We start from the raw sequence: 26,799 nt of genomic DNA, 5'->3' as shown, positions 1-26,799 counted from the left end.
TCATTGAAATACTCTTATTCAAGTATCCCTTTATGCTATCCAGAAATTCTATATCATTTCCAACCAACAATATGTCATCCACATATAATAGTAGAAATGCTACATAGCTCCCACTCACTTTCTTGTAATTACAGGCTTCTCCAAAAGTCTGTATAAAACCATATGCTTTGATCACACTATCAAAATGTTTATTCCAACTCCGAGATACTTGCACCAGTCCATATATGGATCGTTGGAGCTTGAACACTTTGTTAGCTCCCTTTGGATCGATAAAACCTTCAGGTTGCATCATATACAACTCTTCTTCTAGAAATCCATTCAGGAATGCAGTCTTTACATCCATTTGCCAAATTTCATAATCATAAAATGCGACAATTGCTAACATGATTCAGACGGACTTAACCATCGCTATGGGTGAGAAGGTCTCATCGTAGTCAACTCCTTCAACTTGTCGAAAACCTTTTGCAACAAGTCGAGCTTTGTAGACAGTAACATTATCGTCAGCGTCAGTCTTCTTCTTAAAGATCCATTTATTCTCGATGGCTTGCTGATAATCGGGCAAGTCAACCAAAGTCCACACTTTGTTCGCATACATGGATCCCATCTCAGATTTCATGGTCTCAAGCCATTTTGTGGAATCTGGGCTCATCATCGCTTCCTCGTAGTTCGTAGGTTCGTCATGGTCAAGTAACATGACTTCCAGAACAGGATTACCGTACCACTCTGGTGCGGATCTTACTCTGGTTGACCTACGAGGTTCGGTAGTAACTTGATCTGAAGTTACATGATCTTCATCATTAGCTTCCTCACTAATTGGTGTAGGAGTCATAGGTACAGATTTCTGTGATGAACTACTTTCCAATAAGGGAGCAGGTACAGTTACCTCATCAAGTTCTACTTTCCTGCCACTCACTACTTTCGAGAGAAACTCCTTCTCTAGAAAGGATCCACTCTTAGCAACGAATGTATTGCCTTCGGATCTGTGATAGAAGGTGTACCCAATAGTCTCCTTTGGGTATCCTATGAAGACACATTTCTCTGCTTTGGGTCGAGCTTATCAGGTTGAAGCTTTTTCACATAAGCATCGTAGCCCCAAACTTGATGAAACGACAACTTTGGTTTCTTGCCAAACCACAGTTCATAAGGTGTCGTCTCAACGGATTTAGATGGTGCCCTATTTAACGTGAATGCAGCTGTCTCTAAAGCATAACCCCAAAACGATAGCGGTAAATCAGTAGGAGACATCATAGATCGCACCATATCTAGTAAAGTACGATTACGTTGTTCAGACACACCATTACGTTGTAGTGTTCCGGGTGGTGTGAGTTGCGAAACTATTCTGCATTGTTTCAAATGAAGACCAAACTCGTAACTGAAATATTCTCCTCCACGATCAGATCGTAGAAACTTTATTTTCTTGTTACGATGATTTTCCACTTCACTCTGAAATTCTTTGAACTTTTCAAATGTTTCAGACTTATGTTTCATCAAGTAGATATACCCATATCTGCTCAAATCATCTGTGAAGGTGAGAAAATAACGATACCCGCCGCGAGCTTCAATATTCATTGGACCACATACATCAGTATGTATGATTTCCAACAAATCTGTTGCTCGCTCCAAAGTTCCGGAGAATGGCGTTTTACTCATCTTGCCCATGAGGCATGGTTCACAAGTACCAAGTGATTCATAATCAAGTGATTCCAAAAGTCCATCAGAATGGAGTTTCTTCATGCGCTTTATACCAATATGACCTAAGCGGCAGTGCCACAAATAACTTGCACTATCATTATCAACTCTGCATCTTTTAGCTTCAATATTATGAATATGTGTATCACTACTATCGAGATTCATCAAAAATAGACCACTCTTCAAGGGTGCATGACCATAAAAGATATTAATCATATAAATAGAACAACCATTATTCTCAGATTTAAATGAATAACCGTCTCGCATCAAACAAGATCCACATATAATGTTCATGCTCAACGCTGGCACCAAATAACAATTATTTAGGTCTAAAACTAATCCCGAAGGTAGATGTAGAGGTAGCGTGCCGACCGCGATCACATCGACTTTGGAACCATTTCCCACGTGCATCGTCACCTCGTCCTTAGCCAATCTTCTCTTAATCCATAGCCCCTATTTCGAGTTGCAAATATTAGCAACAGAACAAATATCAAACACCCAGGTGCTACTGCGAGCATTAGTAAGGTACACATCAATAACATGTATATCACATATACCTTTGTTCACCTTGCCATCCTTCTTATCCGCCAAATACTTGGGGCAATTCTGCTTCCAGTGACCAGTCCCTTTGCAGTAGAAGCACTCAGTCTCAGGTTTAGGTCCAGACTTGGGATTCTTCACTTGAGCAGCAACTTGCTTGCCGTTCTTCTTGAAGTTCCCCTTCTTCCCTTTACCTTTTTTCTTGAAATTGGTGGTCTTGTTGACCATCAACACTTAATGCTCTGTATTGATTTCTACTTCCGCAGCTTTTAGCATTGCGAAGAGCTCAGGAATCGTCTTATCCATCCCTTGCACATTATAGTTCATCACAAAGCTCTTGTAGCTTGGTGGCAGTGATTGAAGAACTCTGTCAATGACACTATCATCAGGAACATTAACTCCCAGTTGAGTCAAGTGGTTGTGGTACCCAGACATTCTGAGTATATGTGCACTGACAGAACTATTCTCCTCCATCTTGCAGCTGTAGAACTTATTGGAGACTTCATATCTCTCAATCTGGGCATTTGCTTGAAATATTAACTTCAACTCCTAGAACATCTGATATGCTCCATGACATTCAAAACGTCGTTGAAGTCCCGGTTCTAAGCCGTAAAGCATGGCACACTGAACTATCGAGTAGTCATCAGCTTTGCTCTACGAGAGGTTCATAACATCTGTCGTTGCTCCTGCAGCGGGTTTGGCACCTAGCGGTGCTTCCAGGACGTAATTCTTCTGTGCAGCAATGAGGATAATCCTCAAGTTACGGACCCAGTCCATGTAATTGCTACCATCATCTTTCAACTTTGCTTTCTCTAGGAACGCATTAAAATTCAACGGAACAACAGCACGGGCCATCTATCTACAACAACATAGACATGCAAAATACTATCAGGTACTAAGTTCATGATAAATTAAAGTTCAATTAATCATATTACTTAAGAACTCCCACTTAGACAGACATCCCTCTAATCATCTAAGTGATCACGTGATCCATATCAACTAAACCATGTCCGATCATCACGTGAGATGGAGTAGTTTTTAATGGTGAACATCACTATGTTGATCATATCTACTATATGATTCACGCCCGACCTTTCGGTCTCAGTGTTCCTAGGCCATATCTGCATATGCTAGGCTCATCAAGTTTAACCCGAGTATTCTGCGTGTGCAAAATTGGCTTGCACCCGTTGTATGTGAACGTAGATCTTATCACACCCGATCATCACGTGGTGTCTCGGCACGACAAACTTCGCAACGCTGCATACTCAGGGAGAACACTTATACCTTGAAATTTACTGAGAGATCATCTTATAATGCTACCGTCGATCTAAGCAAAATAAGATGCATAAAAGATAAACATCACATGCAATCAATATAAGTGATATGATATGGCCATCATCATCTTGTGCCTGCGATCTCCATCTCCAAAGCACCGTCATGATCACCATCATCGCTGGCTTGACACCTTGATCTCCATCAAAGCATCGTTGTCGTCACGCCAACTATTACCTCCACGACTACCACTTAGTGATAAAGTAAAGAAATTACATGGCGATTGCATTTCATACAATAAAGTGACAACCATATGGCTCCTGCCAATTGCCGATAACTGTGTTATAAAACATGATCATCTCATACAATAAAATTTCGCATCATGTCTTGACCATATCACATCACAACATGCCTTGCAAAAACAAGTTAGACATCCTCTACTTGGTTGTTGCAAGTTTTACGTGGCTACTACGGGCTGAGCAAGAACCGTTCTTACCTACGCATCAAAAACCATAACGCGGTGTAGTGATTGCTTTTTGATCTTCAGAAGGAACCCTGTTCATTGAATCCGATTCAACTAAATCTGGAGAAATAGACACCCACTAGCCACCTGTGTGCGAAGTACGTCGGTAGAACCAGTCTTGCGTAAGCGTACATGTAATGTCGGTCTGGGCCACTTCATCCAACAATGCCGCTGAATCAAGAATCAACTAGTGACAGTAAGCAATATGTATATACCCACACCCGCAACTCCTTTGTTTTCTACTCATGCATATGACATCTACGCATAAACCTGGCTCTGATACCACTGTTGGGAAATGTAGTACTTTCAAAAAATTGCTACGCACACGCAAGATCATGGTGATGCATAGCAACGAGAGGGGAGAGTATCGTCCACGTACCCTCGTAGACCGTAAGCGGAAGCGTTATGAGAATGTGGTTGATGTAGTCGTATGTCTTCACGATCCGACCGATCCAAGTACCGAACGCATGGCACCTCCGAGTTCAGCACACGTTCAGCTAGATGACGTCCCATGAACTCCAATCCAGCAGAGCTTTGCAGGAGAGTTCCGTCAGCACGACGGCGTGATGACGGTGATGATGTTGCTACCGACGCAGGGCTTCGCCTAAGCACCGCTACGATATGATCGAGGTGGATTATGATGGAGTGGGGCACCACACACGGCTTGGAACAATCAACTTGTGTGTCTTTGGGTGCCCCCCGCCCCCGTATATAAAGGAGCAAGGGGGGATGTGATGTCTACTACACAACCTTCTTCTTGTAGATGTTGTTGGGCCTCCAAGTGCAGAGGTTTGTAGGACAGTAGCAAATTTCCCTCAAGTGGATGACCTAAGATCTATCAATCTATGGGAAGCGTAGGATGAAGATGGTCTCTCTCGAACAACCCTACAACCAAATAACAAAAAGTCTCTTGTGTCCCCAACACACCCAATATAATGGCAAATTGTATAGGTGCACTAGTTCGGCGAAGCGATGGTGATACAAGTGCAATATGGATGGTAGATATGGGTATTTGTAATCTGAAAATATAAAAACAGCAAGGTAACTAATGATAAAAGTGAGCGAAAACGGTATTGCAATGCTAGGAAACAAGGCCTAGGGTTCATACTTTCACTAGTGCAAGTTCTCTCAACAATAATAACATAATTGGATCACATAACTATCCCTCAACAGGCAATAAAGAGTCACTCCAAAGTCACTAATAGCGGAGAACAAATGAAGAGATAATGGTAGGGTACGAAACCACCTCAAAGTTATCCTTTCTGATCGATCTATTCAAGAGTCCGTAGTAAAATAACATGAAGCTATTCTTTCCGTTCAATCTATCCTAGAGTTCGTACTAGAATAACACCTTAAGACACAAATCAACCAGAACCCTAATGTCACCTAGATACTCCAATGTCACCTCAAGTATCCGTGGGTATGATTATACGATATGGATCACACAATCTCAGATTCATCTATTCAACCAACACAAATAATTTCAAAGAGTGCCCCAAAGTTTCTACCGGAGAGTCAAGATGAAAACGTGTGTCAACCCCTATGCATAAGTTCATGAGGTAACGGAACTCACAAGTTGATCACCAAAACATACGTCAAGTGGATCACGTGATATCCCATTGTCACCACAGATAAGCACATGCAAGACATATATCAAGTGTTCTCAAATCCTTAAAGACTCAATCCGATAAGATAAATTCGAAGTGAAAAACTCAATTCATCAAAAGAGAGTGGAGGGGGAGAAACATCATAAGATCCAACTATAATAGCAAAGCTCGTGATACATCAAGATCGTACAATCTCAAGAACACGAGAGAGAGAGAGAGAGAGATCAAACACATAACTACTGGTACATACCCTCATCCCCAAGGGCGAACTACTCCCTCCTTGTCATGGAGAGTGCCGGGATGATGAAGATGGCCACCGGAGAGGGATTCCCCCCTTCGGCAGGGTGCCGAAACGGGTCTAGATTGGTTTTCCGTGGCTACGGAGGCTTCTGCCGGCGGAACTCCCGATCTATTATGTTCCCCGGTGTTTTTAGGGTATATTGATAATTTGATATATATATAGGCGAAAGAAGTCGGCCAGGGGAGCCACGAGGGGCCCACGAGCGTGGGGGCAGGCCCAGGGGGGCAGGCGCGCCTCCCTGCCTCGTGGCCACCTCGAAGCTTCCCTGACATCTACTCCAAGTCTCCTGGATTGCTTCCGCTCCAAAAATAACTTCCCCGAAGGTTTCATTCCGTTTGGACTCCGTTTGATATTCCTTTTCTTCGAATCACTGAAATAGGCAAGAAAACAACAATTTGGGCTGGGCTTCCGGTTAATAGGTTAGTCCCAAAAAATAATATAAAAGTGTATAATAAATCCCATAAACATCCAAAATAGATAATATAATAGCATGGAACAATCAAAAATTATAGATACGTTGGAGACGTATCAGCATCCCCAAGCTTAATTCCTGCTCGTCCTTGAGTGGGTAAATGATAAAAATAGAATTTTAGATGTGGAATGCTTTCTAACATATTTCTCAATGTAAATTTTCTTTATTGTGGCATGAATGTTCAGATCCGAAAGATTCAAGATAAAAGTTTAATATTGACATAAAAATAATAATACTTCAAGTATACTAACTAAGCAATCATGTCTTCTCAAAATAACATGGCCAAAGAAAGTTATCCCTACAAAATCATATAGTCTGGCTATGCTCTATCTTCACCACACAAAATATTTAAATCATGCACAACCCTGATGACAAGCCAATCAATTGTTTCATACTTTTGATGTTCTCAAACTTCTTCGATCTTCACGCAATACATGAGCGTGAGCCATGGACATAGCACCATAGGTGGAATAGAATGGTGGTTGTGGAGAAGACAAAAAGGAGAAGATAATCTCACATCAACTAGGCGTATCAACGGGCTATGGAGATGCCCATCAATAGATATTGATACGTCTCCGTCGTATCTACTTTTCCAAACACTTTTGCCCTTGTTTTGGACTCTAACTCGCATGATTTGAATGGAACTAACCCAGACTGATGCTGTTTTCAGCAGAATTGCCATGGTGTTATTTATGTGCAGAAACAAAAGTTCTCGGAATGACCTGAAACTTCACGGAATGTCTTTTTGGAAATAATAAAAAATCCTTGCAAAAGATGAAGACCAGTGGGCCCACACCCTAGCCACGAGGGTGGGGGGCGCGCCCCGTACCTCGTGGGCCCCCTGGAACTCCTCCGACCTCAACTCCAACTCTATATATTTGGTTTCGGAGAGAAAAAAAATCAGAGAGAAGGATTCATCGCGTTTTACGATATGGAGCTGCCGCCAAGCCCTAAAATCTCTCGGGAGGGCTGATCTGGAGTCCGTTCGGGGCTCCGGAGAGGGGAATCTGTCGCCATCATCATCATCAACCTTCCTCCATCACCAATTTCATGATGCTCACCGCCGTGCGTGAGTAATTCCATCGTAGGCTTGCTGGACGGTGATGGGTTGGATGAGATTTATCATGTAATCGAGTTAGTTTTGTTAGGGTTTGATCCCTAGTATCCACTATGTTCTGAGATTGATGTTGCTATGACTTTGCTATGCTTAATGCTTGTCACTAGGGCCCGAGTGCCATGATTTTAGATCTGTACCTATTATGTTTTCATCAATATATGAGTGTTATTGATCCTATCTTGCAAGTCTATAGTCACCTACTATCTGTTATGATCCGGCAACTCCGAAGTGACAATAATCGGGACCACTCCCGGTGGTGATCGTAGTTTGAGGAGTTCATGTATTCACTATGTGTTAATGCTTTGGTCTGGAACTCTATTAAAAGGAGGCCTTAATATCCCTTAGTTTCCGCTAGGACCCCGCTGCCATGGGAGGGTAGGACAAAAGATGTCATGCAAGTTCTTTTCCATAAGCACGTATGACTATATTTAGAATACATGCCTACATTACATTGATGAATTGGAGCTAGTTCCGTGTCACCCTAGGTTATGACTGTTACATGATGAACTGCATCCGGCATAATTCTCCATCACTGATCCATTGCCTACGAGCTTTCCATATATTGTTCTCCGCTTATTTACTTTCCCGTTGCTATTGCTATCTTCATTACAAAATACCGAAAACATTACTTTTATTATCATTACCTTTTGCTACCGTTACCACTACTATCATATTACTTTGCTACTAAATACTTTGCTGTAGATATTAAGTTTCCAGGTGTGGTTGAATTGACAACTCAGCTGCTAATACTTGAGAATATTCTTTGGCTTCCCTTGTGTCAAATCAATAAATTTGGGTTGAATACTCTACCCTCGAAAACTGTTGTGATCCCCTATACTTGTGAGTTATCAAGACTATTTTCTGGCGCCGTTGCCGGGGAGCATAGCTCTATTCTTTGAGTCACTCGGGATTTATATCTGCTTATCATTATGAAGAACTTGAGAGATCCAAAAACCAAGATTTATCCCTCAACTACGAGGGGAGGTAAGGAACTACCATCTAGCTCTGCACTTGATTCACCTTCTGTTTTGAGTAAGCTTGCGACACCTAAACCTGCTTCTGCTATTTATTCTGATATGTCACATATTATTGATGATGCCACTTCTGCTATGGATGATACTTATGATGAAACTACTTCTATGCCTGATACTACTGTGCCACTTGGTGAATTTCTTGATGAACAACTTGCTAGGGTTAGGGAGAATGAAATTATGAAACTGATAATGTTGACGAAAGTGATGATGAAGACTCTCCCCCTAATCAATATGAATCGCCTGTTATTCCTGAGGGTTATGTTTTGGAAAAAGAAGCCGCTCTAGCTATTTTAGCTTGCAAGGATAGATACGAGCTCAAAAGGTTATTAGCTAAATGGAAGCAGCAATCTCTTAATGCTAGAATAAAACCCGACCCTGCTTTTGCTACTTCACCTATCTGTGTTCCTGATAAGGATTATGAATTCTCTGTTGATCCTGATATAATTACTTTGGTTGAATCTGATCCTTTTCATGGCTATGAATCTGAAATTGTTGTGGCACATCTTACTAAATTAAATGATATAGCCACCCTATTCACTAATGATGAGAGAACTCGTTACTTTTATATCCTTAAAATATTTCCGTTCTCATTAAAGGGTGATGCTAAGATATGGTTTAATTCTCTTGATCCTGGTTGTGTGCATAGTCCCTAGGATATGATTTATTACTTCTCTGCTAAATATTTCCCTGCTCATAAGAAACAAGTTGCTTTAAGGGATATATATAATTTTGTGCAAATTGAAGAAGAGAGTCTCCCAGAAGCTTGGGGGAGGCTTCTCCAATTACTTAATGCTTTGCCTGATCATCCTCTTAATAAAAACGAAATACTTGATATCTTTTATAATGGACTAACTGATGCTTCCAGAGATTACCTGGATAGTTGTGCTGGTTCTGTTTTCAGGGAAATAACACTGGATGAAGCTGAAATTATATTGAATAATATGTTGACAAATGAAAATAATTGGACACTTCCTGAGCCAGCTCCTGAGCCCACTCCTAAACAAACTCCGAAGAAAAGAGGTGTTCTATTTCTCAGTCCTGAAGATATGCAAGAGGCAAAGAAATCTATGAAATAAAAATGTATTAAAGCTGAAGATGTTAAGAATTTACCTCCTATTGAAGAAATACATGGTCTTAATTTACCGCCTGTTGAAGAAACATATTATCTTAATCCCTCACCTATTGAAGAAACACATGGTCTTGATAACCCGACACAGGTAGTAAAGGTAAATTCTCTCTATATATATGATAAAGATGAAATCCCATTTACTAAGTTTGCTAGCCCATGCTTAGATGATTTTGATAAATTTATGGTTAAGCAAGAAGACTTCAATGCTTATTTTGGTTGAGAATTAAAACGCAGTGCTGGTATGCTTGAGCACTTGGGTGATTATATGGCTAATGTCAAAGGTGAACTTAAACTTATTAGTAAACATGCTTCTATGGTTACCACTCGAGTAGAACAAGTACTTAAAGCTCAAAATGATTTGCTCAATGAATTGAATAGTAAGAATAATGATTATGCTATTAGAGTGGCTACTAGAACTGGTAGAATGACTCAGGAACCTCTATATCCTGAAGGCCACCCTAAGAGAATCGAGCAAGATTCTCAGAGAAATAATATAGATGCACCTAGTCCTTCTAAAAGGAAGAAAAAGAAAAATGATAGGACTTTGCATGCTTCTAGTGAACCTATTTCTGAAACACCTCAGAATCCAAATGATATTACTATTTCTGATGCTGAAACTCAATTTGGTAATTGTTGGGGAACGTAGCAGAATTTTAAAATTTTCTACGCATCACCAAGATAAATCTATGGAGTCATCTAGCAACGAGGGAGAGGAGAGTGCATCTACGTACCCTTGTAGATCGTGAGCGAAAGCGTTCAAGAGAATGGGGTTGATGGAGTCGTACTCGTCGTGATCCAAATCACCGATGACCTAACGCCGAACGGACGACACCTCCGCGTTCAACACACGTACGGTTAGGAAGACGTCTCCTCCTTCTTGATCCAGCAAGGGGAAGGAGAGGTTGATGGAGATCCAGCAGCATGATGGCGTGGTGGTGGAAGCAGCGGTGATCTCGGCAGGGCTTCGCCAAGCTCCAACGAGCGAGAGAGAGGTGTTACGAGGGGAGAGGGAGGGGCCAGGGACTTGGTGCGGCTGCCCTCCCTCCCCCCACTATATATAGGGCCCCTAGGGGGGGCGCCGGCCCTAGGAGATTGGATCTCCAAGGGGGGGGCAAGGGGGGGCTTGCCCCCCAAGCCAAGTGGGGCGCTCCCCACCCCTAGGGTTTCCAACCCTAGGCGCAGGGGGAGGCCTATGGGGGGCGCACCAGCCCACCAGGGGCTGGTTCCCCCTCCCACTTCAGCCCATGGGGCCCTCCGGGATAGGTGGCCCCACCTGGTGGACCCCCGGGCCCTTTCCGGTGGTCCTGGTATAATACCGATTACCCCCGAAACCTTCCCGATGGCCGAAACTTGACTTCCTATTTATAAATCTTCACCTCCGGACCATTCCGGAACTCCTCGTGACGTCCGGGGTCTGATCCGGGACTCTGAACAACTTTCGGATTACCGCATACTAATATCTCTACAACCCTAGCGTCACCGAACCTTAAGTGTGTAGACCCTACGGGTTCGGGAGACACGCAGACATGACCGAGACGACTCTCCGGTCAATAACCAACAGCGGGATCTGGATACCCATGTTGGCTCCCACATGTTCCACGATGATCTCATCGGATGAACCATGATGTCGAGGATTCAATCAATCCTGTATTCAATTCCCTTTGTCAATCGGTACGTTACTTGCCCGAGATTCTATCGTCGGTATCCCAATACCTCGTTCAATCTCGTTACCGGCAAGTCACTTTACTCGTACCATAATGCATGATCCTGTGACCAAACACTTGGTCACATTGAGCTCATTATGATGACGCATTACCGAGTGGGCCCAGAGATACCTCTCCGTCATACGGAGTGACAAATCCCAGTCTCGATTCATGCCAACCCAACAGACACTTCCGGAGATACCTGTAGTGTACCTTTATAGTCACCCAGTTACGTTGTGACGTTTGGTACACCCAAAGCGCTCCTACGGCATCCGAGAGTTACACGATCTCATGGTCTAAGGAAATGATACTTGACACTGGAAAAGCTCTAGCAAACAAACTACACGATCTTGTGCTATGCTTAGGATTGGGTCTTGTCCATCACATCATTCTCCTAATGATGTGATACCGTTATCAATGACATCCAATGTCCATAGTTAGGAAACCGTGACTATCTATTGTTCAACGAGCTAGTTAACTAGAGGCTTACTAGGGACATGTTATGGTCTATGTATTCACACATGTATTATGATTTACGGATAACACAATTATAGCATGAACAATAGACAATTATCATGAACAAGGAAATATAATAATAACCATTTTATTATTGCCTCTAGGGCATATTTCCAACAGTCTCCCACTTGCACTAGAGTCAATAATCTAGTTACATTGTGATGAATCGAACACCCATAGAGTTCTGGTGTTGATCATGTTTTGCTCGAGGAAGAGGTTTAGTCAACGGATCTGCGACATTTAGGTCCGTATGCACTTTGCAAATATCTATGTCTCCATTTTGAACATTTTCACGAATGGAGTTGAAGCGACGCTCGATATGCCTGGTCTTCCTGTGAAATCTGGGCTCCTTGGCAAGGGCAATAGCTCCAGCTGACTGCACCACCATTCAAAATATACACGTATCCGGTTTGTGACTTAGAGTCATCCAGATCTTCGTCACCTCCATACACGAGAAACATATCCTTAGTACTTTTCAAGTACTTCAGGATATTCTTGACCGCTGTCCAGTGTTCCATGCCGGGATTACTTTGGTACCTTCCTACCAAACTTACGGCAAGGTTTACATCCGGTCTGGTACACAGCATGGCATACATGATAGACCATATGGCCGAGGCATAGGGGACGACAATCATCTTTTCTCTATCTTCTGCCGTGGTTGGGCATTGAGCTGTGCTCAATCTCACACCTTGCAATACAGGCAAGAATCCCTTCTTGGACTGATCCATATTGAACTTCTTCAATATCTTGTCAAGGTATGTACTTTGTGAAAGACCAATGAGGCGTCTCGATCTATCTCTATAGATCTTGATGCCTAATATATAAGCAGCTTCTCCAAGGTCCTTCATTGAAAAACACTTGTTCAAGTAGGCCTTTATGCTTTCCAAGAATTCTATATCATTTCCCATCAATAGTATGTCATCCACATACAATGTGAGAAATGCTACGGAGCTCCCACTCACTTTCTTGTAAACGCAGGCTTCTCCATAAGTCTGCGTAAACCCAAACGCTTTGATCATCTCATCAAAATGAATGTTCCAACTCCGAGATGCTTGCACCAGCCCATAGATTGAGCGTTGGAGCTTGCACACCTTGTCAGCATTCTTAGGATGGACAAAACCTTCCGGCTGCATCATATACAATTCTTCCTTAAGGAAACCATTAAGGAATGCCGTTTTGACGTCCATTTGCCATATCTCATAATCATAGAATGCGGCAATTGCTAACATGATTCGGACGGACTTCAGCTTCGCTACGGGTGAGAAAGTCTCATCGTAGTCAACCCCTTGAACTTGTCGATAACCCTTAGCGACAAGCTGAGCTTTATAGATGGTCACATTACCATCCGCGTCTGTCTTCTTCTTAAAGATCCATTTATTTTCTATGGCTCGCCGATCAACGGGCAAGTCAGTCAAAGTCCATACTTCGTTTTCATACATGGATCCTATCTCGGATTTCATGGCTTCCAGCCATTTGTCGGAATCTGGGCCCACCATCGCTTTTTCATAGTTCGAAGGTTCACCATTGTCCAACAACATGATTTCCAGGACAGGGTTGCCGTACCACTCTGGTGCGAAACACGTCCTTGCGGACCTTCGAAGTTCAGTAGCAACTTGATCTGAAGTTTCATGATCATCATCATTAACTTCCTCCCTAGTTGGTGTAGACACCTCAGGAACAATTTCTTGAGCTGCGCCACTCTCCGATTCAAGAGGCAATACTTCATCAAGTTCTACTTTCCTCCCACTTACTTCTTTCGAGAGAAACTCTTTCTCTAGAAAGGATCCATTCTTGGCAACAAAGGTCTTGCCTTCGGATCTAAGATAGAAGGTATACCCAATAGTTTCTTTAGGGTATCCTATGAAGACACATTTTTCCGATTTGGGTTCGAGCTTTTCAGGTTGAAGTTTCTTGACATAAGCATCGCATCCCCAAACTTTCAGAAACGATAGCTTAGGTTTCTTGCCAAACCACAATTCATACGGTGTCGTCTCAACGGATTTCAACGGAGCCCTATTTAAAGTGAATGCGGCAGTCTCTAGAGCATAACCCCAAAATGATAGCGGTAGATCGGTAAGAGACATCATAGATCGTACCATATCCAATAGGGTGCGATTACGACGTTCGGACACACCATTACGCTGTGGTGTTCGAGGCAGCGTGAGTTGTTAAACTATTCCACATTTCCTTAAGTGCGTGCCAAAATCGTGACTCAAATATTCTCCCCCACGATCTGATCGTAAGAACTTGATTTTCCTGTCACGTCGATTCTCAACCTCACTCTGAAATTCCTTGAACTTTTCGAAGGTCTCAGACTTGTGTTTCATTAAGTAGACATACCCATATCTACTTAAGTCATCAGTGAGGGTGAGGACATAACGATAGCCACCGCGAGCCTCAACGCTCATTGGACCGCACACATCAGTATGTATGATTTCCAATAAGTTGGTTGCTCGCTCCATTGTTCCGGAGAACGAAGTCTTGGTCATTTTACCCATGAGGCATGGTTCACATGTGTCAAATGATTCATAATCAAGAGACTCCAAAAGTCCATCTGCATGGAGTTTCTTCATGCGTTTGACACCAATGTGACCAAGGCGGCAGTGCCACAAGTATGTGGGACTATCATTATCAACCTTACATCTTTTGGCATTCACAGTATGAATGTGTGTAACATCACGTTCGGGATTAAATAAGAATAAACCATTGAACAGCGGGGCATGACCATAAAACATGTCTCTCATATAAATAGAACAACCATTATTCTCAGATTTAAATGAGTAGCCATCTCGCATTAAACGAGATCCAGATACAATGTTCATGCTCAAAGCTGGTACTAAATAACAATTATTGAGGTTTAAAACTAATCTCGTAGGTAAATGCAGAGGTAGCGTGCCGATGGCGATCACATCGACCTTGGAACCATTCCCGACACGCATCGTCAGCTCATCCTTCACCAGTCTTCGTTTATTCCGCAGTTCCTGTTTTGAGTTACAAATATGAGCAACTGCACTGGTATCAAATACCCAGGAGCTACTACGAGCGCTGGTAAGGTACACATCAATAACATGTATATCACATATACCTTTGGTATTGCCGGCCTTCTTTTCCGCTAAGTACTTGGGGCAATTCCGCTTCCAGTGACCGTTTCCCTTGCAATAAAAGCACTCAGTCTCAGGCTTGGGTCCATTCTTTGACTTCTTCCCGGCAGCTTGCTTACCGGGCGCGGTAACTCCCTTGCCGTCCTTCTTGAAGTTCATTTTACCCTTGCCTTTCTTGAACTTAGTGGTTTTATTCACCATCAACACTTGATGTTCTTTTTTGATTTCCACCTCCGCTGATTTCAGCATTGAATATACCTCGGGAATGGTCTTTTCCATCCCCTGCATATTTAAGTTCATCACAAAGCTCTTGTAGCTAGGTGGGAGCGACTGAAGGATTCTGTCAACGACCGCATCATCCAGGAGATTAACTCCTAGCTGAGACAAGCGGTTATGCAGCCCAGACATTTTGAGTATGTGCTCGCTGACAGAATTGTTCTCCTCCATCTTACAACTGTAGAACTTGTCGGAGACTTCATATCTCTCGACCCGGGCGTGAGCTTGGAAAACCATTTTCAGCTCTTGGAACATCTCATATGCTCCGTGTTGCTCAAAACGCTTTTGGAGCCCCGGGTCTAAACTGTAAAGCATGCCGCACTGAACCAGGGAGTAATCATCACTACGTGTCTGCCAAGCGTTCATAACGTCTTGTTCTGTAGGGAAAACAGGTGCTTCACCTAGCGGTGCATCAAGGACATATGCTTTCCTGGCAGCTATGAGGATAATCCTCAGGTTATGGACCCAGTCCGTGTAGTTGCTGCCATCGTCTTTCAGCTTGGTTTTCTCTAGGAACGCGTTGAAGTTGAGGGCAACATTAGCGTGGGCCATTTGATCTACAAGACATATTGCAAAGATTTTAGACTAAGTTCATGATAATTAAGTTCATCTAATCAAATTATTTAATGAACACCCACTCAGACAGACATCCCTCTAGTCATCTAAGTGATACATGATCCGATTCAACTAGGTCGTGTCCGATCATCACGTGAGACGGACTAGTCATCATCGGTGAACATCTTCATGTTGATCGTATCTTCTATACGACTCATGTTCGACCTTTCGGTCTTCCGTGTTCCGAGGCCATGTCTGTACATGCTAGGCTCGTCAAGTCAACCTAAGTGTATTGCGTGTGTAAATCTGGCTTACACCCATTGTATGCGAACGTTAGAACCAATCACACCCGATCATCACGTGGTGCTTCAGAACAACGGACCTTAGCAACGGTGCACAGTTAGGGAGAACACTTTCTTGAAATTATTGTGAGGGATCATCTTATTTACTACCGTCGTTCTAAGCAAATAAGAAGCAAAAACATGATAAACATCACATGCAATCAAATAGTGACATGATATGGCCAATATCATTTGCTCCTTTTGATCTCCATCTTCGGGGCGCCATGATCATCATCGTCACCGGCATGACACCATGATCTCCATCATCGTGTCTTCATGAATTTGTCTCGTCATCTATTACTTCTACTACTATAGCTAACGGTTTAGCAATAAAGTAAAGTAACTACATGACATTTATGTTGACACGCAGGTCATAAATAAATTAAGACAACTCCTATGGCTCCTGCCGGTTGTCATACTCATCGACATGCAAGTCGTGATTCCTATTACAGGAACATGATCAATCTCATACATCACATATATCATTCATCACATCCTTTTGGCCATATCACATCACATGGCACATGCTGCAAAAACAAGTTAGATGTCCTCTAATTGTTGTTGCAAGTTTTTTACGTGGATGCTATAGGTTTCTAGCAAGAACATTTCTTACCTACGCCAAAACCACAACATGATATGCCAATTTCTATTTACCCTTCATAAGGACCCTTTTCATCGAATCCGATCCGACTAAAGTGTGAGAGACAGACACCCGCCAGCCACCTTATGCAACTAGTGCATGTCAGTCAGTGGAACCAGTCTCACGTAAGCGTACGTGTAAGGTCGGTCCAAGCCGCTTCATCCCACGATACCGCCGAATCAAGATAAGACTAGTAACGGTAAGTAAATTGACAAAATCAACGCCCACAACAACTTGTTTTCTACTCGTGCATAGAAACTACGCATAGACCTAGCTCATGATGCCACTATTGGGGAATGTAGCAGAATTTTAAAATTTTCTACGCATCACCAAGATCAATATATGGAGTCATCTAGCAACGAGGGAGAGGTGAGTGCATCTACATACCCTTGTAGATCGCGAGCGGAAGCGTTCAAGAGAACGGGGTTGATGGAGTCGTACTCGTCGTGATCCAAATCACTGATGACCTGGCGCCGAATGGACGACACCTCCGCGTTCAACACACGTACGGTTGGGAAGACGTCTCCTCCTTCTTGATCCAGCAAGGGGAAGGAGAGGTTGATGGAGATCCAGCAGCACGACGGCATGGTGGTGGAAGCAGCAGTGATCTCGGCAGGGCTTCGCCAAGCTCCAACGAGAGAGAGAGGTGTTACGAGGGTAGAGGGAGGGGCCATGGATTTGGTGTGGCTGCCTTCCCCCCCACTATATATAGGGCCCCTAGGGGGGGCGCCGGCCCTAGGAGATTGGATCTCCAAGGGGGGCGGCGGCCAAGGGGGGGCTTGCCCCCCAAGCCAAGTGGGGCGCCCCCCACCCCTAGGGTTTCCAACCCTAGGCGCAGGGGGAGGCCCATGGGGGGCGCACCAGCCCACCAGGGGCTGGTTCCCCCTCCCACTTCAGCCCATGGGGCCCTCCGGGATAGGTGGCCCCACCCGATGGACCCCCGGGACCCTTCCGGTGGTCCCGGTACAATACCGATTACCCCCGAAACCTTCCCGATGGCCGAAACTTGACTTCCTATATATAAATCTTCACCTACGGACCATTCTGGAACTCCTCGTGACATCCGGGATCTCATCCGGGACTCCGAACAACTTTAGGGTTACCGCATACTAATATCTTTACAACCCTAGCGTCACCGAACCTTAAGTGTGTAGACCCTACGGGTTCGGGAGACACGCAGACATGACCGAGACGACTCTCCGGTCAATAACCAATAGCGGGATCTGGATACCCATGTTAGCTCCCACATGTTCCACGATGATCTCATCGGATGAACCACGATGTCGAGGATTCAATCAATCCCGTATTCAATTCCCTTTGTCAATCGGTACATTACTTGCCCGAGATTCGATCGTCGGTATTCCAATACCTCGTTCAATCTTGTTACCGGCAAGTCACTTTACTCGTACCGTAATGCATGATCCCATGACCAAACACTTGGTCACATTGAGCTCATTATGATGATGCATTACCGAGTGGGCCCAGAGATACCTCTCCGTCATACGGAGTGACAAATTCCAGTCTCGATCCGTGTCAACCCAACAAATACTTTCGGGGATACCTGTAGTATACCTTTATAGTCACCCAGTTACGTTGTGACGTTTGGTACACCCAAAGAACTCCTACGGCATCTTGAGTTACACGATCTCATGGTCTAAGGAAATGATACTTGACACTGGAAAAGCTCTAGCAAACGAACTACACGATCTTGTGTTATGCTTAGGATTGGGTCTTGTCCATCACATCATTCTCCTAATGATGTGATCCCATTATCAATGACATCCAATGTCCATAGTCAGGAAACCGTGACTATCTATTGATCAACGACCTAGTTAACTAGAGGCTTACTAGGGACATGTTATGGTCTATGTATTCGCACATGTATTATGATTTCCGGATAACACAATTATAGCATGAACAATAGACAATTATCATGAACAAGAAAATATAATAATAACCATTTTATTATTGCCTCTAGGGCATATTTCCAATAGTAATGAACCTGAAACTAGTGATAATGTAAATGATAATGTGCATGATGATGCTCAACCTAGCAGTGATAATGATATAGAAATTGAACCTGTTGTTGATCTTGATAACCCACAATCAAAGAATCAACGTTATGATAAGAGAGACTTTGTTGCTAGGAAACACGGAAAGGAAAGAGAGCCTTGGGTTCAGAAACCCATGCCTTTTCCTCCCAAACCATCCAAGAAAATGGATGATGAGGATTTTCAGCGCTTTGCTGAAATGATTAGACCTATCTTTTTGCGTATGCGATTAACTGATATGCTTAAAATGAATCCTTATGCTAAGTACATGAAAGAAGTTGTTACTAATAAAAGAAAGACACCGGAAGCTGAAATTTCCACCATGCTTGGTAATTATACTTTTAAGGGTGGAATACCAAAGAAACCTAGAGATCCGGGAGTACCCACTATACCATGCTCCATTAAAAGGAACTATGTTAAAACTGCTTTATGTGATCTTGGAGCCGGTGTTAGTGTTATGCCTCTCTGTTTATATCGTAGACTTGATTTGAATAAGTTGACACCTACTGAATTATCTTTGCAAATGGCTGATAAATCAACTGCTATATCGGTCGGTATTTGTGAGGATGTGCCTGTTGTGGTTGCAAACGTTACTATTTTAACGGACTTTGTTATTCTTGATATTCCCGAGGACAATAGTATGTCTATTATTCTTGGAAGACCCTTTCTGAATACTGCAGGGGCTGTTATTGATTGCAACAAAGGCAATGCCACTTTTGATGTTAATGGTATTGAGCATACGGTACACTTTCCGAGGAAACAACCTCAAGTCCACAATATCAATTCTATTGGAAAAATTCCATCGATTATCATTGGAGGTTTTGAATTTCCTCTACCTACAGTCAAAAAGAAATATGATATTCTTATTATTGGGGATGTGCATATCCCCGTTGAGGTAACATAGTGTTATTCGAAATTTCTCCGGTTCCATGTTATTCTGAATGAGTTCGTTAACAAGACTTGATCAACCTTGTTAGTGGATTCCTTTTGATGAGCATGAGATGTATGAAACTAGAAGGCACAACCTTCTATACCCTCCTTTAACTTTCGGTTATTTATATTAAATAAAATAAAAATAAGTATTTCCCGTTTGTCATCTAATTGTCCGTGCAATATAAAAATACCCCGAAAATAAAAGTTCTCCAAATGCCCTGAAATTTAAATATGATTTTTCTGGAATATTTGAGAATATTTGGCACTGAGAACACAGCAGGGGGGCATCCACCTGGCCACGAGGGTGGAGGGCGCGCCCTACCCCCTGGGCGCGCCCCTACCTCGTGGGCCCACGGTGGACCTCCTCCACTTATTCCTGCACCCACACACTCCTTCTTCCTCCCACAAACATGAATATCCAGCTCGAACCCGAGTCCAAGCTCATTTTACTGCCATTTTCGATCTCCTTGCTCAAAGCACCTCTCACAAAACTGCTTGGGGGGGATTGTTCCTTGGTATGTGACTCCTCCATTGGTCCAATTAGTTTTTGTTCTAGTGCTTTATTCATTGCAAATTTGTGTTGCCTAGGTGACCCTGTTCTTGAGCTTGCATGTGAAATTTATATTGTCAAAAGTAGTTTTGATGCATGATATAGGCTCTAGGAACTTGTAGGAGTTGTTGCTATCAATTTTGTTGAGCGTGGTTCACTTTTGTTTGAAGTTACTAAAAATTTCAGAAATTTTTCAGAGGAAGAAATATGTTTAGGAAAATGTACCAAGGTGGCTCTTCAAGGAAACAAGAGCCCAGGCTTGCAATGCGTGATGCTGATGATGAGCCACCAAGGGACGCTCCAGTGCAGCCCTGTGAATGGCCTTCAGAGGACTTCATGGATCGAGCGGGGATTAAGGAAGAATTTAACGCATATTTGCGTAACGCTGATCTTGTGAGCTTCGAGGAAGAAAAATGCCATCAGTACCACTATCTCGCTAGTTCCTTTGTGAGGAGGTTTGAATTTTCATCTTCACGTAATTCTCAAACTGTCTTGTTTGATCTTTATGAAAATTCTTACACTATGGACTTAGAGGATTTTACCACTGCTTGCAAACTTCCACAATGGGGTAGTGTCAGGGAACCTCACAAATCTGAATTTAGAGATTTTCTTGCTAGTATAATTGTGGGGGAATCTAGAGATATAACACAAGCTACCATAGGGAGCATTCACTTTCCTACTATACATTATTTTGCTCTCTTCATAAGTAGATGCATTAATGGTAAAGATGAGGCATGTCACATGTGTGTCCCTGACCTTAGTATTCTTAGGAGTGCTGTGTTAGGAGATAAATCTTATAATTTGGGAGCCATTGTTGCATGTAGGTTGCATCTTAATAGATTTAATGGATATTTCTTTGGTGGAATTTATGCAACCCGCTTAGCTGATTTTCTTGGTGTAACCATACGTAATGATGATATTGAATTACCTCCTGCTTACCTAGACTTTAATGCTATGGTTCAGCATCAGTTTGTCGAGAGGAATGAATCACCTCTCCAGTATCGCTTAATCTTTGACAGACGTCGTGCTATCCGTATTACTCTCCCTGCTCCTGCCTTCTTTGATTATCAGGCAAAAGGAAGACATTTTATTACCAGAGAGGAGGCAGATGAGTACGAGAGGAGGGCGGAGGCAGCTCACCGCCACGCTGCAGCTCAGGAGGCAATAGCCGCTGCATCACAGTATGACCCCAACTATTACTATGGATATCCGCCAGGCCAGCCGTGGCCATAGACCAACTTAGGCAAAAAGCCTAAGCTTGGGGGAGTACGTATTTCTCACCGACATTACATTCATGTTCACACACTCATTGCTAGATGTCGGTGCTCATACTTTTTCATTGTATCATCCATGCTAGTTTATTTCCTTTTTCTGCCTTCTTCTTGTGTGTTTAATAAACCTTAAGAAAAACCAAAAAAAATTAGTTGTAGCTTTTAGCTAGTTTTAATTTCTATGCTTGTAGTAGTAATTAAAAAGAAAACCCAAAAAGATTTCTTGTTCTTCTTTTGCTTGTTGGGAGCTTTCCCGTGTAAATAGTTTTATTTCTTTTCTTTTCTTTGGGGGTCGATAGGAGAAGACCATAATTAAATTGTTGAAGTGGCTCTTATATGTATTATTGTTTATCTGACGAAAGAGCCCATATTGCCTTGTCTTCTCATGTTTATTGAATGCTTGCAGATTCCAGCTTAGTCCAATGCACATGCACTATTATTATTATCCACATCGTTCGGTCGTGCAAGTGAAAGGCAATTATGACGATATATGATGGATTGACTGAGATGAGAAAAGCTGGTATGAACTCGACCTCTCTTGTTTTTGTAAATATGATTAGTTCATCGTTCCTGATTCAGCCTATTATGAATAAACATGTTTGCAATGACAAATAGAGATCATAGTTTCTTGTGCCATGCTTGATTAGCTAGGAGCTTATAATGGTTTACCTTGCATGCTAACATGCTATTAAAATGGTTGTGATGTGGTATGGTAGGGTGGTATCCTCCTCTGAATGATTTAAGTGACTTGACTTGGCACATGCTCACGCATGTAGTTGAAACAAAATCAACATAGTCTTCACAATATTTATGTTCATGGTGGATTATATCCTACTCATGCTTGCATTCGGTGTTGATTAATTTTAATGCATGTTCATGACCGTTGTCGCTCTCTAACTGGTCGCTTCCCAATCTTTTTCTAGCCTTCACCTGTACTAAGCGGGAATACAACTTGTGCATCCAACTCCATAAACCCCAAAGTTATGCCATATGAGTCCACCATACCTACCTATATATGGTATCTACCTGCCGTTCCAAGTAAATTTGTATGTGCCAAACTCTAAACCTTCAAATAAATATCATGTTTTGTATGCTCGAATAGCTCATGTATCAACTAGGGCTGTCCGTATCTTCCATGTTAGGCGGGTTATTCTCAAGAGGAGTGGACTCCGCTCCTCACTCACGAGAAAATGGCTGGTCACCAGGATGCCTAGTCCCATGCTTTATGCAAACTAAATCAAAATAATTGCAAACATAACTCCCCCGAGGACTCTTGTTAGTTGGAGGCACTCATTGTTTCGAGCAAGTCATGGATTGATGCTTGTTGGTGGAGGGGGAGTATAAACTTTACCATTCTGTTTGGAAACCGCCTATAATGTGTGTAGCATGGAAGATATCGCCATCTCTTGGTTGTTATGTTGACAATGAAAGTATACCGCTCAAAATATTATTCATCTCTATTTCAAAACCGAGCTATGGCACCTCTAAAAATCCATGCTTCCCTCTGCGAAGGGCCTATCTATTTACTTTTATGTTGAGTCATCATCCTCTTACTAAAAAGCACCAGTTGGAGAGCACCGCTGTCATTTGCATTCATTACTATTAGTTTACATTGAGTATGACTTGACTGGATCTCTTTTACCATGAATTACAATGTCTAGTCAGTCCTTGATCTTTAAAGGTGCTCTGCATTTATGTTTTGCGGTCTTAGAAAGGGCTAGCGAGATACCATCTTGTTATATCATATTATGATTGTTTTGAGAAAGTGTTGTCATCCGAGATTTATTATTATTGCTTGTTAGTTGATAATGCCATTGATATGAGTAAACATGAGACCTAAGCATTATTGTGAATATGGTTAGTTCATAATCTTAGCTGAAAACTAGAATGCTGGCTTTACATATTTACAACAACAAGAGCAAACAGAGTTTGTAAAAGTTTTTCTTTATCACTTTCAATTAGTCAACTGAATTGCTTGAGGACAAGCAAAGGTTTAAGCTTGGGGGAGTTGATACGTCTCCGTCGTATCTACTTTTCCAAACACTTTTGCCCTTGTTTTGGACTCTAACTTGCATGATTTGAATGGAACTAACCCGGACTGATGCTGTTTTCAGCAGAATTGCCATGGTGTTATTTATGTGCAGAAACAAAACTTCTTAGAATGACCTAAAACTTCACGGAACGTCTTTTTGGAAATAATAAAAAATCCTTGCAAAAGATGAAGACCAAGGGGCCCACACCCTAGCCACGAGGGTGGGGGGCGCGCCTGCCCCCCTGGGCGCGCCCCCTACCTCGTGGGCCCCCTGGAGCTCCTCCGACATCAACTCCAACTCTATATATTTGGTTTTGGACAGATAAAAATCAGAGAGTAGGATTCATCGCGTTTTATGATATGGAGCCACCACCAAGCCCTAAAACCTCTCGGGAGGGCTGATCTGGAGTCCGTTCGGGGCTCCGGAGAGGGGAATCCATCGCACCCATCATCATCAACCTTCCTCCATCACCAATTTCATGATGCTCACCGCCGTGCGTGAGTAATTCCATCTTAGGCTTGCTGGACGGTGATGGGTTGGATGAGATTTATCATGTAATCGAGTTAGTTTTGTTAGGGTTTGATCCCTAGTGTCCACTATGTTCTGAGATTGATGTTGCTATGACTTTGCTATGCTTAATGCTTGTCACTAGGGCCCGAGTGCCACGATTTCAGATCTGAACCAATTATGTTTTCATCAATATACGAGTGTTCTTGATCCTATCTTGCAAGTCTATAGTCACCTACTATGTGTTATGATCCGGCAACCCCGAAGTGATAATAATCGGGACCACTCCCAGTGATGACCGTAGTTTGAGGAGTTCATGTATTCACTGTGTGTTAATGCTTTGGTCCGGTACTCTATTAAAAGGAGGCCTTAATATCCTTTAGTTTCCGCTAGGACCCTGCTGCCACAGGAGGGTAGGACAAAAGATGTCATGCAAGTTCTTTTCCATAAACACGTATGACTATATTCAGAATACATGCCTACATTACATTGATGAATTGGAGCTAGTTCCGTGTCACCCTAGGTTATGACTGTTGCATGATGAACCGCATCCGGCATAATTCTCCATCACTGATCCATTGCCTACGAGCTTTCCATATATTGTTCTTCGCTTATTTACTTTCCCGTTGCTATTGCTATCATCATTACAAAATACCAAAAACATTACTTTTGTTATCATTACCTTTTGCTACCGTTACCACTACTATCATATTACTTTTCTACTAAATACTTTGCTATAGATATTAAGTTTCCAGGTGTGGTTGAATTAACAACTCAGCTGCTAATACTTCAGAATATTTTTTGGCTCCCCTTGTGTTGAATCAATAAATTTTGGTTGAATACTCTACCTTCGAAAACTGTTGCGATCCCCTATACTTGTGGGTTATCAGATATCAATGTGAGTTAGTAGGGATTGCCATGCAACGGATGCACTAGAGCTATAAGTGTATGAAAGCTCAACAAAAGAACTAAGTGGGTGTGCATCCAACTTGCTTGCTCAAGAGACTCTCTATATGAAGATCAAGGTGCTACTTTGAAGCACAAGTGTGGAAAAAGGATAGTAACATTGTCCCTTCTCTCTTTTTCTCTCATTTTTTTATTTGGCCTTTTTTATTTTTTTTATTTTTGTCCAATTTTCTTTTTTTGTCCCATTTTTTATTTTTCGTTCGGAGTCTCATCCCGACTTGTGGGGGAATCATAGTCTCCATCATCCTTTCCTCACATGGGACAATGCTCTAATAATGATGACCATTACACTTTAATTTACTTACAACTGAAGAATTACAACTCAATGCATAGAACAAAATATGAATCTATATGAATGCCTCCGGCGGTGTACCGGGATGTGAAATGACTCATGAGTGGCATGTATGAAAGAATTATGAATGGCGGCTTTGCCACAAATACGATGTCAACTACATGATCATGCAAAGCAATATGACAATGATGAAGCGTGTCATAACAAATGGAATGGTGGAAAGTTGCATGGCAATATATCTCGGAATGGCTACGGGAATGCCATAATAGGTAGGTATGGTGGCTGTTTTGAGGAAGGTAATGGTGGGTGTATGGTACCGGTGAAAGTTGCGCGGCACAAGAGAGGCTAGCAATGGTGGAAGGGTGAGAGTGCGTATAATCCATGGACTCAACATTAGTCATAAAGAAATCACATACTTATTGCAAAAATCTATTAGTTATCGAAACAAAGTACTACGCGCATGCTCCTAGGCGGGTAGATTGGTAGGAAAAGACCATCGCTCGTCCCCGACCGCCACTCATAAGGAAGGCAATCAATAAATAAATCATGCTCCGACTTCGTCACATAATGGTTCACCATACGTGCATGCTACGGGAATCACAAACTTCAACACAAGTATTTCTCAAATTCAAAACTACTCAACTAGCATGACTCTAATATCACCATCTCCATATCTCAAAACAATCATCAAGTATCAACTTCTCTTAGTATTCAATGCACTTATATGAAAGTTTTTATACTGCCATGTTTTTCTACAGGACTCTCAAAATAATATAAGTGAAGCATGAGAGATCAATTATTTCTATAAAATAAAACCACCACCGTGCTCTAAAAGATATAAGTGAAGCACTAGAGCAAATGACAAACTACTCCAAAAGATATAAGTGAAGATCAATGAGTAGTCGAATAATTATGTAACTATATGAAGACTCTCTAACATTTAATAATTTCTGATCTTGGTATTTTACTCAAACAACAAGCAAAACAAAATAAAATAAAATGACGCTCCAAGCAAAACACATATCATGTGGCGAATAAAAATATAGCTCAAAGTAAAGTTACAGATGAACGAAGACGAAAGAGGGGATGCCATCCGGGGCATCCCCAAGCTTAGGCTCTTGGTTGTCCTTGAATATTACCTTGGGATGCTTTGGGCATCCCCAAGCTTAGGCTCTTTCCACTCCTTATTCCATAGTCCATCGAATCTTTACCCAAAACTTGAAAACTTCACAACACAAAACTTAACGGAAAACTCGTAAGCTCCATTAGCGAAAGAAAACAAAATAGCACTTCAAGGTACTGTAATGAAGTCATTATTTATTTATATTGGTGTTAAACCTACTGTATTCCAACTTCTCTATGGTTTATAAACTCTTCTAC

Source organism: Triticum urartu, chromosome 3, assembly GCF_003073215.2.
Source record: "Triticum urartu cultivar G1812 chromosome 3, Tu2.1, whole genome shotgun sequence".
NCBI lineage: Eukaryota > Viridiplantae > Streptophyta > Magnoliopsida > Poales > Poaceae > Triticum > Triticum urartu.
This window is presented reverse-complemented; position numbering follows the sequence as displayed.